The sequence below is a fragment of the Phoca vitulina genome, unplaced genomic scaffold (assembly GCF_004348235.1).
Source record: "Phoca vitulina isolate PV1807 unplaced genomic scaffold, GSC_HSeal_1.0 scaffold2, whole genome shotgun sequence".
Taxonomy (NCBI): domain Eukaryota; kingdom Metazoa; phylum Chordata; class Mammalia; order Carnivora; family Phocidae; genus Phoca; species Phoca vitulina.
Window position 1 is genome coordinate 15470167 of NW_022589705.1, and position 14955 is coordinate 15485121.

General features: G+C 36.3%; 2 protein-coding genes across 3 annotated transcripts in view; both read right to left on the minus strand.

Moving 5' to 3' along the window:
* AMY2B (amylase alpha 2B) overlaps positions 1-14955 on the minus strand; it is a 52304-nt gene that overhangs the window by 15369 nt on the left and 21980 nt on the right. The window contains exon 1 of one of the 2 annotated variants that reach the window (XM_032422424.1): positions 7074-7238. The exons of the other annotated variant lie outside the window; for it this stretch is intronic. The gene's annotated coding sequence lies outside the window, so the exon portion shown is untranslated. Of the gene's footprint in view, positions 1-7073; positions 7239-14955 lie in introns of those variants that run through there. 2 annotated transcript variants of the gene reach the window in all.
* Positions 7073-14955, minus strand: part of RNPC3 (RNA binding region (RNP1, RRM) containing 3) — a 61947-nt gene continuing 54064 nt past the window's right edge. Inside the window, exon 18 of the transcript XR_004301568.1 lies at positions 7073-7238. The gene's annotated coding sequence lies outside the window, so the exon portion shown is untranslated. The remainder of the gene's footprint in view (positions 7239-14955) is intronic.

Sequence of the window (14955 nt, forward strand, 5' to 3'; positions counted from 1 at the left end):
GAGCAAGACAATTATCATATGGATTCACTCCTATGTGGAACATGAGGAATAGTGCAGAGGACCATAGGGAAAGGGAGGGAAAACTGAATGGAAAAAATTGAGAGGGAGACAAACCATGAGAGACTCCAGACTCTGGGAAACAAACTTAGGGTTACAGAGGGGAGGGGAGTGGGTTAATGGGGTAACCGGGTGATGGGTATTAAGGAGGGCACATGTTGTGATGAGCACTGGGTGTTATACACAACTAATGAATCGTTGAACACTACATCAAAAACTAATGATGTACTATATGTTGGCTAACTGAACATAATTTAAAAAAGGAAAAATAAAGTAAGATAAAAACAGAAAAGGAGGCAAACCATAAGGGACTGTATAGGTAATAGAACAAACTGAGAGTCGCTGGAGGGGAATTGGGTGGGGGATGGGCTAAATGGTTGATGGGTATTAAAGAGAACACTTGTTAGGATGAGCACTGGGTGTTATATGTAAGTGATGAATCACTAAATTCTAATCCTGAAACCAATACTACAGTATATGTTAACTAACTTGAATTTAAAATAAAAAAAATGAAATCTTGCCACTTGCAACAACATGGATGGACCTAGAGTTTATTATGCTAAGCAAAATAAGTCAGTCAGAGAAAGACAAATATCATATGATTTCACTCATATTTGGAATTTAAGAAATAAAACAGATGGGGTGCCTGGGTGACTCAGTCGGTTAAGCGTCTGCCTTCAGTCCAGGTCATGATCCCAGGCCCGGGATCGAGTCTCACATTGGGGGGGGGGTCCCTGCTCAGTGGGGCGTCTGCTTGTCCCTCTCCCTCTGCCACTCACTTCCGTTCACGCTCTCTCGCTCTGCACTCTCTCAAATAAATAAAAATCCTTAAAAATAAAAAAATAATAAATTTTTTAAAAAAGAAATAAAACAGATGAACATATGGGGGTGAAGAGGGGAGAGGGAAACAAACTATAAAAGACTCTTAACAATAGAGAACAAAGTGAGGGTGGAGGGAGGGAGGTGGGTGTGGGATGTGCTAGATGGATGATGGGCATAGGGGAGCGCACTTTTTATGATGAGCACTGGATGTTGTATGTAAGTGACAAACCACTTAATTCTACTCCTGAAGCCAATATTGCACTATATGTTACCTAAAATTTATATAAAAATTTGGTAAAAGAAAAAGAAAGAAAAAAAAGGAAATATATGAGTAAATAATAATATAATAATAATAATAAAACAATTGAAGATATCAATAAGAACTAGTATGAATTAACATAATAAAATAGAAAGTGACTTTGTCATCAAGGTATTTTAAACTGGATAGTCAGGAGGATTTCTCTGTGGAAATGATTTCAGCTAGGATTTGAAGGATTAGAAGGAGCCAGTCATTTGAAGATGAGAGAAAGAGCAATCTAGAGGAAAGTACAACAGAAAAAGCCCACGGAAAGAAAAAAACCCAAGTGACATTAAAAAAAAATTAAAAATTAAAAATCAAAACAAAACAAAACAATGTGTAATAAAATGAAGGGTAAAATGGGAAGGGTAAAATGATATGAGGTCTATTAGGCCAGATCATGTAGGACCTTGTAGAATATAATGACAGAGCCTTTGAGTCTGTAAAAAGCAGAGCTAAGAAACTTTGGTATACTTTAAAAGAAAATCACTCTTGCTGCCATGAAGAAATTGGATTATGTCAAGACAACAGTAGAGGTAAGGAGATCAGTTAGACTTTTTTGGTGGTCTAGGAAAGAGGTGAGTGGCTCAGACTAAGGGCACTGACAGGATATGTTTCAGAGATAGAAAGGCAAAAGGTTTATGGATAGATTAGAGCTGAAGAATGAGGGACAGAGAAAAATTACAGAAAGGTATTTGGCGATATCATTCATTAAGATGAGGAAAAACAAGGAAGTACCTATTTTAGGGAAGGGTTATGTAGAACACTTTGGTCCTTAACTATTCCTCTATCAACCCTAATGCTCTCCTTTGGTCCTTCTAACCCACCATGTAAACACAATTTGTCCTACTTTCTTAGCCAGTTCAAGTTGTTAAAACAAGATCATCATAGACTGGATGGCTTAAACAACAAATATTTATTTGTCATATATCTGGAGGCTGGGAAGCCTGAAATCAAAATGTCGGCAGTTCCAGTGTCTGGTGAGAGCCCCCTTCCAGGTTCACAGATAGCCATTTTCTTCTGTATCTTTATATGGTGGAGAACAGAGAGAGCTCCAGCCTCTTTCTCTTCTTATAAAGAAACTGATCCCATCATGGGGCTCCACTCTCATGACTTCATCTAAACCCAATTACTTCTCAAAGACCCCACAGCCTTATACCATTGCACTGGGAGTTAGGGTTTCAACATGTAAATTTGGGGGGAAAGGAGATACAAACGTACAGGCCCTAACACTTATCCATTACCAAACTAAAGTTCCCTCATATTTCACAAGCAATTTCATTGCTCCATGATTTTCCAAGTATTTTCCTTCTTTCTAGAATCACCTTCCAACATCCTTGTGTACTGAGTAACTATTCTTCCTTCCAGATGCAGTTGAAGCAACATCTTTTGAAGCTTATCCTGATATTCCCAGGCATAGTTAATAATTCCTCTGTATGAGAGCTTTTTAACTTATATGACATTAAGCTGTATTTGATTTATATTATAAATATATTATAAATAACTAAGGATTTACATGTTCATCATTCTGTACCAAACTTCTTAAAAGTAGACTTCCTGGGCGCCTGGGTGGCTCAGTTGGTTAAGCGACTGCCTTCGGCTCAGGTCATGATCCTGGCGTCCCGGGATCGAGTCCCGCATTGGGCTCCCTGCTTGGCAGGGAGTCTGCTTCTCCCTCTGACCCTCCCCCCTCTTATGCTCTCTCTCTATCTCATTCTCTCTCAAATGAATAAATAAAATCTTTAAAAAAAAAAAAAAGTAGACTTCCTATCTAATATTCTTAGAAACTAGCAAAACAAAAAGCATAATGGCTTATGTGATCAATAAATTGTTGTAACATAAGACTCTAAATTCCAGGGATACCTGGGTGGCTCAGTCGGTTAAGCGTCTGCCTTTGTCATGATTCCAGGGTCCTGGGATCAAGTCCCACATTGGGCTTCTTCCTCAGCAGGGAGCCGGCTTCTCCCTCTACCTTTGCCCCTCCGCCTGCTTGTCCTCTCTCTCTCTCTGTCAAAATAAATAAAGTCTTTTTTTTTTTTAAAGATTTATTTATTTATTTGAGAGAGCGAGAATGAGAGAGAGAGAGAGAGAGTACATGAGAGGGGGGAGGGTCAGAGGAAGAAGCAGACTCCTCGCTGAGCAGGGAGCCCGATGCGGGACTTGATCCCGGAACTCCGGGATCATGACCTGAGCCAAAGGCAGTCGCTTAACCAACTGAGCCACCCAGGCGCCCAAAATAAATAAAGTCTTAAAAAAAAAAAAGACTCTAAATTCCAGGCACTGTACAAGACATTGGTGTAACTTGGGTTATGTCCTCAATGATTTTTCAAAGTAAACAAACACTCTCAGAAATTATGTGATACAATCTAATCTTTGTAAAACCTTTGTACACATGAAGGAACAAACCGAATAAATTGCCCAGGCTCATATGGTAAATAGAGCCAATGATTTGATAATAGGTCCTACGACAAACCAACATTCTCTGTATTACGCCAATATTCATCATAGAGTTCTAGAGATGTAATGTCCAATATGGTAGCCACAGGCAATATCTGGTGACTGAGATCCTGAAATATTAGTCTGAACATAGATGTGCTATAAGTGTAAAATATACTCCAAATTGTGAAGAATTAGTATTAAAAATTAATGTAAAAATTAATTTTATGTCATTTATGTTGAAATAATATTTTGTGATGCATTAGGCTAAATAAAATTTATTAACATTAATTTCCCCAGTTTCCTTTGACCTCTTTTTTTAAAAAAGATTTTATTTATTTCAGGCAGAGAGTGGGAGAGAGAGAGAATGCCAGAGAGAGAGAGAAAGCATGCACAGGAGCAGGGGGAAGGGGCAGAGGGAAAAGCAGACTCCCCACTGAGCAGGGAGCCTGACATGGGGCTCAATCCCAGGACCTTGGGATCATGACTTGAGCCCAAGGCAGATGCTTAACTGACTGAGCCACCCAGGCACCAGAGAAAGGTTTTCAAAAACAAATAGGAAGGAAAATTTGCAAGGAGGACAAGAGACTAACTGGATGTAGATGAATATTCATTCGAATGAGAAAAAAGAGAGAAGACTGACTAGACAGTGGTTGATATAAGGCTGATGGTGATAAAGAGTTGAGAATTAGATAAGAGCATGGTTTGAACTTCGTACTTAAGCTTCCAAATGTTAAGAAAATGACCTTAGGAGTTAGATAAACTACAGTTCAAATCCTGATCTTGTCATTTATTATCTGTGTGACCCTGGAAAATAATCTTTTTTTAAAAAATAATCTCTTTTAAGTTTATGAACTAGAAAAATACTATGTACCTCATAAAGTTGTCATTATGATTGAGTGAATTAACACCAATAAAGCTGTTACCCCAGTGCATGAAACATTAAAAACCCAATATATTTGGTCTCTGTAATGTTATTACTGTTTTATTTTTATTGCTGGTACTATTCAAACTGCTCTAAACTTAGCTCTCTTTCCACTTCCACTTATAGTCACTTGGACATTCTCTCTTTCCATTCCACTCTTTCCAAATTCTAATAATACTTTCTACTCCCCCTCACACACAGGAATAGATAGTGATAAGAAGGAACTAGCAATGTTTTCCATCTGCTCTTTTTTCCACACTTTTTTTTTCTTTTCCTCTCTTTTTGTTTTAACCTCTTTAGAGCTTCTAGGAGATCACATGTTGATTTTGAAATAACTTCTCATCACTGCCTCATCAATTAACTCTGAAATGTCTTTAATAGTGTTTCACATGTATTTTAGGATGTTATTAAAATAATGGATAACTTGCAGACATAAGCTGAGAAATTTTACTAGCATCACAGCATAGGTGGATGTATACAATTATACAATCATCTTCTATCAAGGGTCAGTCATTGTCATAGATTTTCTCATTTAATCTTAATTTTCATCTCAATCAATCTAAAGAGATATAAACTCCATAGGAGAGGCATTAAAACAACTAAAGCAGGGTGCCTGGGTGGCTCAGTCGGTTAAGCTTCTGCCTTCAGCTCAGGTCATGATCTCAGGGTCCTGGGATCAAGTCCCACATCGGGATCCCTGATCAGGGAGACAAGGATTTACATGTTCATCATGTAAATGCTTCTCCCTCTCCCTCTGCCTGCTGCTCTCCTTGCCTGTACTCACTCTTTCCCTCTGTCAAATAAACAAATAAAATCCTTAAAAAAAAAAAAAAAAAAAAAAAAAAAAAAAAGCATATTTATATCTTGTGAAGTAAAATCTGCAAACAAATCCTTGACATCTTTGATATCAATAACAAAACAAAAAAGGGGCACCTGGGTGGCTCAGTTAAGCATCTGCCTTTGGCTCAGGTCATTAGGCTCTCTGTTCAGTGGGGAGCCTGCTTCTTCCTCTCCCTCAGTCCCTCCCCCCCGGCTCGAGCTCTCTTTCTCTCAAATAAATAAATATTTTTTTAAAAAATAACGAAACAAAAAATAAGAACTTGAAATAGTTGTTATGTCTACTTTCCATTATGGATTTCCTAAAATTGTTCTCCTCAGAGAAGATATTCACAGTTATTAATACTAACATCAGTGCTCTATTGCCCACATCTCATATTGCTCGGATTGTCTTACAAAGAGGAAATTTCCTTCTATTTTAAAGCTTTAAGGGCTACTACAATATGTCAAATGAGTTGTATTGGGAGTTCCTTAAAAATATGAACTAGGACATTTGGTAAAAAGCAATCCTCCTTAAGAAGTATTTATATTTGAAGTGCCAATAAAACATATACAATGTTAAGAAGAAAAAAATACTATTAACTTAGACTTCTCCATAAGTTTGCTAGTTTCTGATGTTCTCAAGTATTTTTTTCCTCAATCAGTATTGAGATATTTGTTATTTATTTAATGTCCACAATATAAATGACATCATAGGGGAAAGGCTCCAGAATAAATCCAGGATTTCTCTTAATACATGAAATACCATAAATTTAGTGATTCAGCTTAAATGCTGCTGAAATCATACCATGTCATAAATAGAATAAAGGAGCTCTATTAAAATGCTAGGCAAAAAGCAGTAGTAGAAAAAACTAGTATCTATTTCTATAGCTTTCTTCCTACTTATATAAATGTCAGTTACCTATGTAAGTATTAGCTATGACAATGTTCTTTCCCCCTATCCAAAGCAGCCTCACATCTCAGGCAGATAGTAGTGTTATTTCTTAACATGTAAATAAATTAACATTAACCAAGAAGAGACAAGTCATCTACTCTTATCATTTGTAGTTATTAGCCTAGATACCTCATAGTTAAATATCTTTTAACAAGTTTTTTAATTAAAGTACCATTAAGCATTTCAATGGAAATACCTTAAATGTCACATCTATGCTTATTTTGTCACTTTTATTTACCTCCAAGTGTTTTTTTTTTCTCTCTATTTTCAGTTTTCAATATTCTAGAGCTTCAGGTAGTATTATTACTACAGTATTTGGTCAAGTTAGTGGTTTGTCTTACTGAAAAAAGTGCTAATTCCTCTAAATTTTACATTGAATCATGTACAAATTTCTCAAAACTGTCTCCCACAAGCTCTCTATCCCCACAAAAAAAAAGAAAAGAAAAGAAAAGAAAAACAGGAAAATGAAGATAATAAATCACATGTGAAGGTTAGAGAAAAGAGGCAAATATAATCAAGTTTGCCTACCAGATTTCTTAAATGAGAGAAACATTTTGAGCTACAGCTCAGACACACTTCAAACACAAAGAGCACAAACAGTACATTTTGTGCCACTGGAAACTGAAACTTGAGTTGTCAACAAACCTAGAATAGATTGTGAAACGCTGAACAATATCAAATCATAAGACAGAAACCATTTATTTCAAGACAAAAAGTGGGGGGTAGGGACTACATGATACTCATAAAACATTAAAATAACTTACCACATCATCTCTTTAAATCAGCAAACTCAAATCCACATCAGTCTTTTCAATTATAAAATAACAAAAATCATGCAGTTCTTGTTTTGCTTCTCTTCCCAGTGGGGAAAAAAAATGCTGAATTTAGGACTTCAGAGTCCTATTACAGCCTAACTCTCCAAACCTAATCTGTAAAAAAAAAAGTCTCATGTGATCTCTACAATGATACTTGATCGGCTACTATCACTTCCTGATTCCTTAACAAACCACTGTCTTCTCTCCTCTGCTCAGTTTGCTGCCCTGCCACCTCTCCTAATTACACTGGACCTTGGTTGTTTGCTTTCCTTCTCTTTGCTATCTTTCTTCCTTTCTCTTTCTCAGTATCCTCTCCCAATCTCAATTCATCTTTTTTTTCCCCTGAACCATCTATAGCAATCTGTAAGAATTTTTTTTGATAAAATAACCTTAAAGACATAGATTAAAATGATTATGTCAAATTAAATAAGTGTGACTAGGATGTAAACAAGCCTCTAAACCAAAAATCTAATTTTGAATCTACGCTTTGCCATCTACTATGTGAACCTTAGAGAAACCAAACACTGTAGATTGCATTTAGGTCTCAGTTGGAAAATGGGGGGTAATAGTATTATTGATAAATATGATAAAAATACAAAAATAACTAAAAACAGCTAACAATATGAATTGAGTGTTACTATGTGTCATTTCAGTGTATTATCACTTTGATTCCTCACATAAACATAAATACAAGATAGAATTATGATTATACCCACTTTTAAAAGAAGGGAACAGAAGCACATTAAGTAAGGTCATTTGTCCACAGTCAAATTTCAGTAACTGCTGAGACTGAAATTCAAAACCAAGCAGTTTAACTCTATAGTGAGTTCTTAGCCACTACTCAGGCTTATCAGTCTCCACCACTGAATTGTAAAGAAAATCAAATACTCTATGTGAAGATATTTTAGAATTTGGAAATTTCTGTTTAGCTAATATTAATGTTTAGAAAATTGCAAAAGTAGGAAGTATTCATCTCATAATTTCCTGTTTTTCAAATTTTTACACTAAACAAAATTAATATTTCTCTGTTACAATGTGAGTTTTGTTTGTTTTAGAGAGAGAGCATGAGCATGAAAGGCAGAGGGAGAAGGAGAGAGAGAATCTTAAGCAGGCTTCACACTCAGTGCAGAGCCTGACACGGGGCTTGATCTCACGACCCTCAGGTTATGACCTGAGCCAAAATCAAGAGTCAGCTGCTTAACCAACTAAACCACCCAGGCACCCCTGTCTGTTACAGTTTTTATTCCTGATCTCACACCCACAGAATGTATTATTATTCATAAATATTCAGTGCTCCTCCCTGCAGGTGAAATACACACCTTGTCCTGTTCAATTTAGGAATGTCCATGTCATTTGCTTTGGCAATGAAATAAAAGCAGAAGTAATATGTTTTACTCTGGGGCCTCTGTGATTGTTAGCATGTATCGAAATGAAGTTTCAGTGACAGATCGTAAAGCGACTAATGTGAAGAGTCTCCTTGTTGATCTAAGGTAAACATGAGAAATAAACTTGGCTATTGTTAAGCCACTGAGAATTCAGGTTTTTTGTTATTGTGGCATCACCGATTCTATCCTGATTGATACAACCATTAAGTTCCCTTAAGCTCTTTGATTCTTAGACATTCTCTTTGACATTTCTTTCCTCTTGGGATGTAGGAAGTGAGAATAAATCATAAGATCAAAGAACATTAATACTGAAAGAGACTACTGGAATAAGCTAGTCCAATCGTTTCCAGATTTTGAGCTCTAAGTAATCAGTAGAATTTTTTTAAAAATTGTGTAAAAACATATTTTCATATGAAAGTCATGAAATTCAGTTTCATAAAAAAAAATCCACCATTAATGTATTATTTTCATCTTGTTTAAAATTTGGAGGCATTTATCTAAATCTAATTCTCTTATTAGGAATGAGACAAGCAGTATTCATATTGAATAAATAACAACTTAAAAAAAAATGGACTGTGATGTCAGCATCATGGTAGTGTGAGTCATTCCTTTTTCCTCTCCTCTTTGATTACAATTAGTTACCTATAACTGAATTAAAGTGCCTCTCTACATTATACCAGGACACCTAGGAAATTTCTATCTACTTGTGCATCCAAAAGTAAGTGGAGAGGATCTCAGAGGGGACTGTGGATTCAGGGGAGTTGGTGGACCTGCTCCACCTGCACTTGCCCTGATTAGAGAAGAGGAACCTGGAGAGTACACAAGTGGACAGATACTCATGGGAGATGAAGAATCTGTGGAGGTCCAGTCAGCCTGACAGGAGAACCTGGCACACCATCAGAGTGGAATAGAGGTGAGTTTGGAGGCAGAGGACAGGGAGGAACCCACTGAGGCAGCCTCCCTCTCCAGGGCAACAATGCAACACTCTGAGCTTTGCAACAGAAGGAGCTACCTCTCTGGCAGAGGAAGTGATAAGTGAAAGAAGTGACACACTGCCTAGCTACATGTGGGTTGCAGCTGGAGGGCTTGTTTCTCTCCTGCGACACAAGAGTTCTAAGGAGGGACCTCCATGACTTGGGGGAGGGAGAGGGAAGGGAAGGAGGCAGACAAGGAATATCAAATGGCACCGAAGGAACTTTATTTCCTTCTGTATGCTTCAGGATTTCAGCTGTAGGTCTGTGCATGGATCTCTTGAAGTTCCCTACACTAGGATCCACCTAATGGGCTATAGGCACCCCCAAAGTTCCAGATGCTAAAACCACATGTCCCCCAACTCTGCTGCCAGCTCTTTTTGCATACTTCATCCCAAGAGCCATCTCCTGTAGGAGAAACCTAAAACTTGAGCTATAGTGCCCCCTTCTGGACTACCAAAGAAAGTTTTCTAATTGCTAGCCTGTTGAGCTGTAAGAGTCAAATTACACAAATTCTTAAATAAGAAAAGTGTTTCCTACTTCAAATGTAAAATGTAAAATCAAAATGACACATATTGTCAGACATAATGAAAAATCAAGGTAATATGATATCATGAAAAGAAAATAATTCTCCATATACTGAACTCAAAGACACAAAATACTGAGATGAAACTGATAGAGAATTCAAAATAAATTTTATGAAGAATTTTAACGGGCTACAAGAAAACCGAAGAAAGGCAATTCAATGAACTCCGGAATAAAATTAATGAACAGAATGAGTTCTCTACCAAAGAGACTGAAATTAAAAACAAACAAACAAAAACGGAAATTCTGGAGCTGAAGAAGTCATAGAATGAAATAAAGAATACACTGAAGAGCATAGGTAACAGGGCAGATAAGAAGGAAGAAAGTATAAGTGACTTGGAAGATAGGAATTTAGAAATGATTCAGTCAGAAGAGGAGAGAAAACGATGATTTTAAAAAAGTGAAGAAACCCTGTGAGTACTATCAGATTCTATCAGAAAAGCAAACAGAATAATTAGTGTACCAGAAAAAGAGACAGGGAAGAGGGCAGAGAGTTATTTAAAGATATAATAGCTGCGAACTTTCCAAACCTGGGGAAGAAACTGACCATACAAGTCCACAAAGCTAGAAGACCCTATTATTTCAATGCAAAAAGACCATTTCTGGGGCGCCAGGGTGGCTCAGTCGTTAAAGCATCTGCCTTAGGCTCAAGTCATGATCCCAGGGTCCTGGGATAGAGCCCTGCATCTGGCTCCCTGCTCAGCGGGAGGCCTGCTTCTGCCTCTCCCACTCCTCCTGTTTCTGTTCCTGCTCTCGGTGTCTCTCTCTGTGTCAAATAAATAAACCAATAAAATCATTTTTTAAAAAAAGACCATTTCCAAGACACTTTATAACAAAACTGTCAAAAATTAGTTATAAAGAATCTTAAAGGCAGCTGTAGGCAAAAACAGAGGGGAAAAGGAACAATGAAGATATAAAACAACCAGAAGGCAAATGACAAGATGGCAGCAGTAAGTCCTTACATATCAATTATCATTCTAAATGTTAATGGGTTGAATTCACCAATAGAAAGGCATAGAGTGACTGGATAGATTAAAAAAACAAGTCCCAACTATATGCTACCTGTAAGAGACTCATTTAAGTTCTAAAGACACACACAGGCTCAAAGTAAAGTGATGGAAGAAGATACTCCATGCAAATGAAAACCAAAAGAAAGCAGGGGTAGCCATACTTATATCAGACAAAATAGACTTCAAGCCAAAAACTGTAATAAGGGACAAAGAAGGTCATTATATAATGATAAAAGGTTCAACACATCAAGAAAATACAATAAGTGTATATATATATATGCACCCACCATTGGAACACTGAAATATATTAAGCAAATACTAAATAGATCTAAAGGGAGAAATGGATAACAAGAATAGTAAGGGACTTCAGGAATGCCTGGGTGGCTCAGTTGGTTAAGCGTCGGCCTTTGGCTCTGGTCATGATCCCAGGACCCTGGGATCCAGTACTGCATTGGGCTCCTTGCTCAGCGGGGACCCTGCTTCTCCCTCTGCCTGGCACTCACCCTGCTTGCGCACTCTCTCTCTCCCTTTCTCTGACAAATAAATAAATTAAATCTTAAAAAAAAAAAAAAAGAATAGTAAAGGACTTCAATACCCCACTCTTAGCAATGGATAGGTCATCTAGAAAGAAAAATCAATAAGGAAACAATGGAATTGAGTCATATATTAGAATAAATGTACATAATGTATATAGAATATTCCATTCAACAGCAGCAGAATACACATTCTTCTCAAGTACATATGGAACATTCTCCAGGACAGATCATATGATAGATCACAAAACAAATCTTAGCAAACTTAAGATTGAAATTATACCAACTCTCTTTTCCTACCACACTGATTAAAATAAAAATCAACAAGAGAAGCTGAAAAATCTACAAAAATGTGGAAACTAAACAACACACTTCTGAACAATTGAGTCAAAAATCAAAAAGGAAATAAAAATTATCTCAAAACAGATGAAAATGGAAATACAATATATCAAAATGTATGGGATGCAGCAAAAGCAGTTCTGAGAGGATGAGAGGAAAGTTTATAGTGATAAATGCATATATCAAGAAATTAAAAAGATTTCAAATAAACAACCTAACTTTATATCTCAAGGAACTAGAAACAGAAGAACAAATCAAGCTCAAAGTAGTAGAAGAAAGGAAATATAAAGATCAGAGTGGAAATAAATGAAATAGAGACCAGAAAAACAATAGAGAGGATCAATGAAACAAAGAGGTTTTTTTTGTTGTTTTTTTTTTTTTTTTTTGACAAGGTAAACAAAATTGAAAAACTTTGGCTAGCTAACCAAGAAAAGAGAGAAACTGAAGTGGATAAAATTAGAAATGAAAAAGGAGACACTGAAGCTGATACTATAGAAATACATACAATCATAAGAGACTACTATGAACAATTACATGCCAACAAATTAGATAACCTAAAAGAAATGGGTAAATTTCTAGATATACACAAGCTACCAATACTGAATCAGGACAAAATAAAAAATCTGAACAGACCAATAATGAGTAAAAAGATTGAATCAATAATCAAAAACTTCACAACACAGAAAACCCAAAGCCTAGATGACTTCACTGGTAAATTCTACCAGACATTTAAAGGAGAATTAACATCCATCCTTCTCAAACTCTTCTAAAAAATTGAAAAGCGAACACTTCCAAACACATTCTATGAGGCCAGCATTACTCTGATGCCAAGGCTAGATAAGGATGCCACAAGAAAATTACAGACTAATATCCCTGATAGATATAAATGCAAAAATTATTAACAAAATATTAGCAAGCTAAATTCAAGAACACATTAAAGAATATACATCATGACCAAGTGGGATTTATCCCTGGGGTGCAAGCATGGTTCAACATATGCAAATCAATAAGTAATATATCACATTCATAAAATTAAAGACAAAAATTACATGATCACCTTAGTAGATACAGAAAAAGTATTTAATAAAATACAACATCCTTTCATGATTAAAAACCCTCAGCAGATGAGGTATAGAAGGAATATATCTCAACATGATAAAAGCCATATATGACAAACCCACAGCTAATATTATACTCAACGGAAAAAAAATTGAAAACTCTAAGATGAAGAACAAGACAAAGATGTCCACTCTCACCACTCATTCAATATAGTACTAGAAGTCCTGGCTAGTCCTGTAGGAGAAAGAAATAAAAGTCATCCAAATTGTAAAGTAAGGAGTAAACTGTCACTATTTACATATGATATGACTTTATGTATAAAAAAAATCACAAATCCTCAACCCCAAAACAGTTGAAACTAATCAATTTCACAAAATTGTGGGATACAAAATCAACATGCAGAAATCAGTTGCACTAATAATGAAACATCTGAGAAAAAAATAAACTATTGCATTCAAAGTAGCATCAGAAACAATAAAATAACTTAGGAAGAAATATAACCAAGTGAAAGATCCGTACAACAAAAACTACAAGCCTTTCCTGAAAGAAACTGAAGATGACACAAAAAAAATGGAAAATCACCCTTTTTTCATGAATAGAAAGAATATTGTTAAAATGTCAATACTATCCAAAGTCATCTATGGATTCAGTGTAATCCCCATCAGAATACCAATGGCATTCTTCACAGAAATAGAAAAAAATATTCTAAAATTTGTATGGAAGGGTACTTGGGTGGCTCAGTCATTAAGCGTCTGCCTTTGGCCCAGGTCATGATCCCAGGGTCCTGGGATCGAGCCCCGCATTGGGCTCCCTGCTCAGAGGGAAGCCTGCTTCTCCCTCTCCCTCTGCCTGCCGCTCCCCCCGCTCTCTGTCAAATAAATAAATAAAATCTTAAAAAAAAAAAAATTTGTATGGATCCATAAGACTCTGAATAGCCAAACAATCCTGAGGAAAATGAACAGAGCAGGAAGTATCACACTTCCTGATTTCAAACTATATTACAAAGCTATAGTAATAACAACAGTATGATACTAGCATAAAAATAGGCACATAGACCAACAAAACAGAATAGGAAGTTCAGAATTAAACCCCTGCATTTATGGTCAACTACTATTCAACAAGGGAGCCAAGAACACCCAAGGGGAAAGGATAGGATCTTTGACAAATAGTACTGGGAAACTGGGAAAACGCATGCAGAACAATGAAACTGGACCCCTTTCTTACACCATTCACAAAAACTAATTCAAAATGGATCAAAGATTTAATCATAAGACCTGATAATATAAAACTACGAAAAGAAACTGTAGGGAAGAATCTCCTTGAAATTGGTCTTGGCAATGATTTTTTTGGATATGACACCAAAAGTACAAACAACAAAAACAAAAATCAACAAATGGGACTACATCAAACTTAAAAGCTTTTGCACAGTGAAGGAAACAATGAACAAAATTAAAATACTACCTATAGAATTGGAAAAAATATTGGAAACCCCAGATCAGAATATATTTAATATTCAAAATGTATGAAGAACTCATACAACTCAATAATGAAAAACCAAACAATCTAATTTAACTAACTAAATTAAATTTTGTGGCATAACTAAATAGATGTTTTTCCAAAGAAGACATCCAAATTGTCAACAGGTACATGAAAAGATGGTCAAAATTAGGAATCAACATGGAAATGCAAATCAAAACCACAATGAGATACCACCTTACACTGTTAGAATAATTATCATCAAGAAGAAAAAAGATGGGGGCACCTGGGTGGCTCAGTTGGTTAAGCAACTGCCTTCGGCTCAGGTCAAGATCCTGGAGTCCCTGGATCGAGTCCCGCATCGGGCTCCCTGCTGAACAGGGAGCCTGCTTCTCCCTCTGACCCTCCCCCCTCTCATGCTCTCTCTATCTCATTCTCTCTCTCAAATAAATAAATAAAATCTTTAAAAAAAA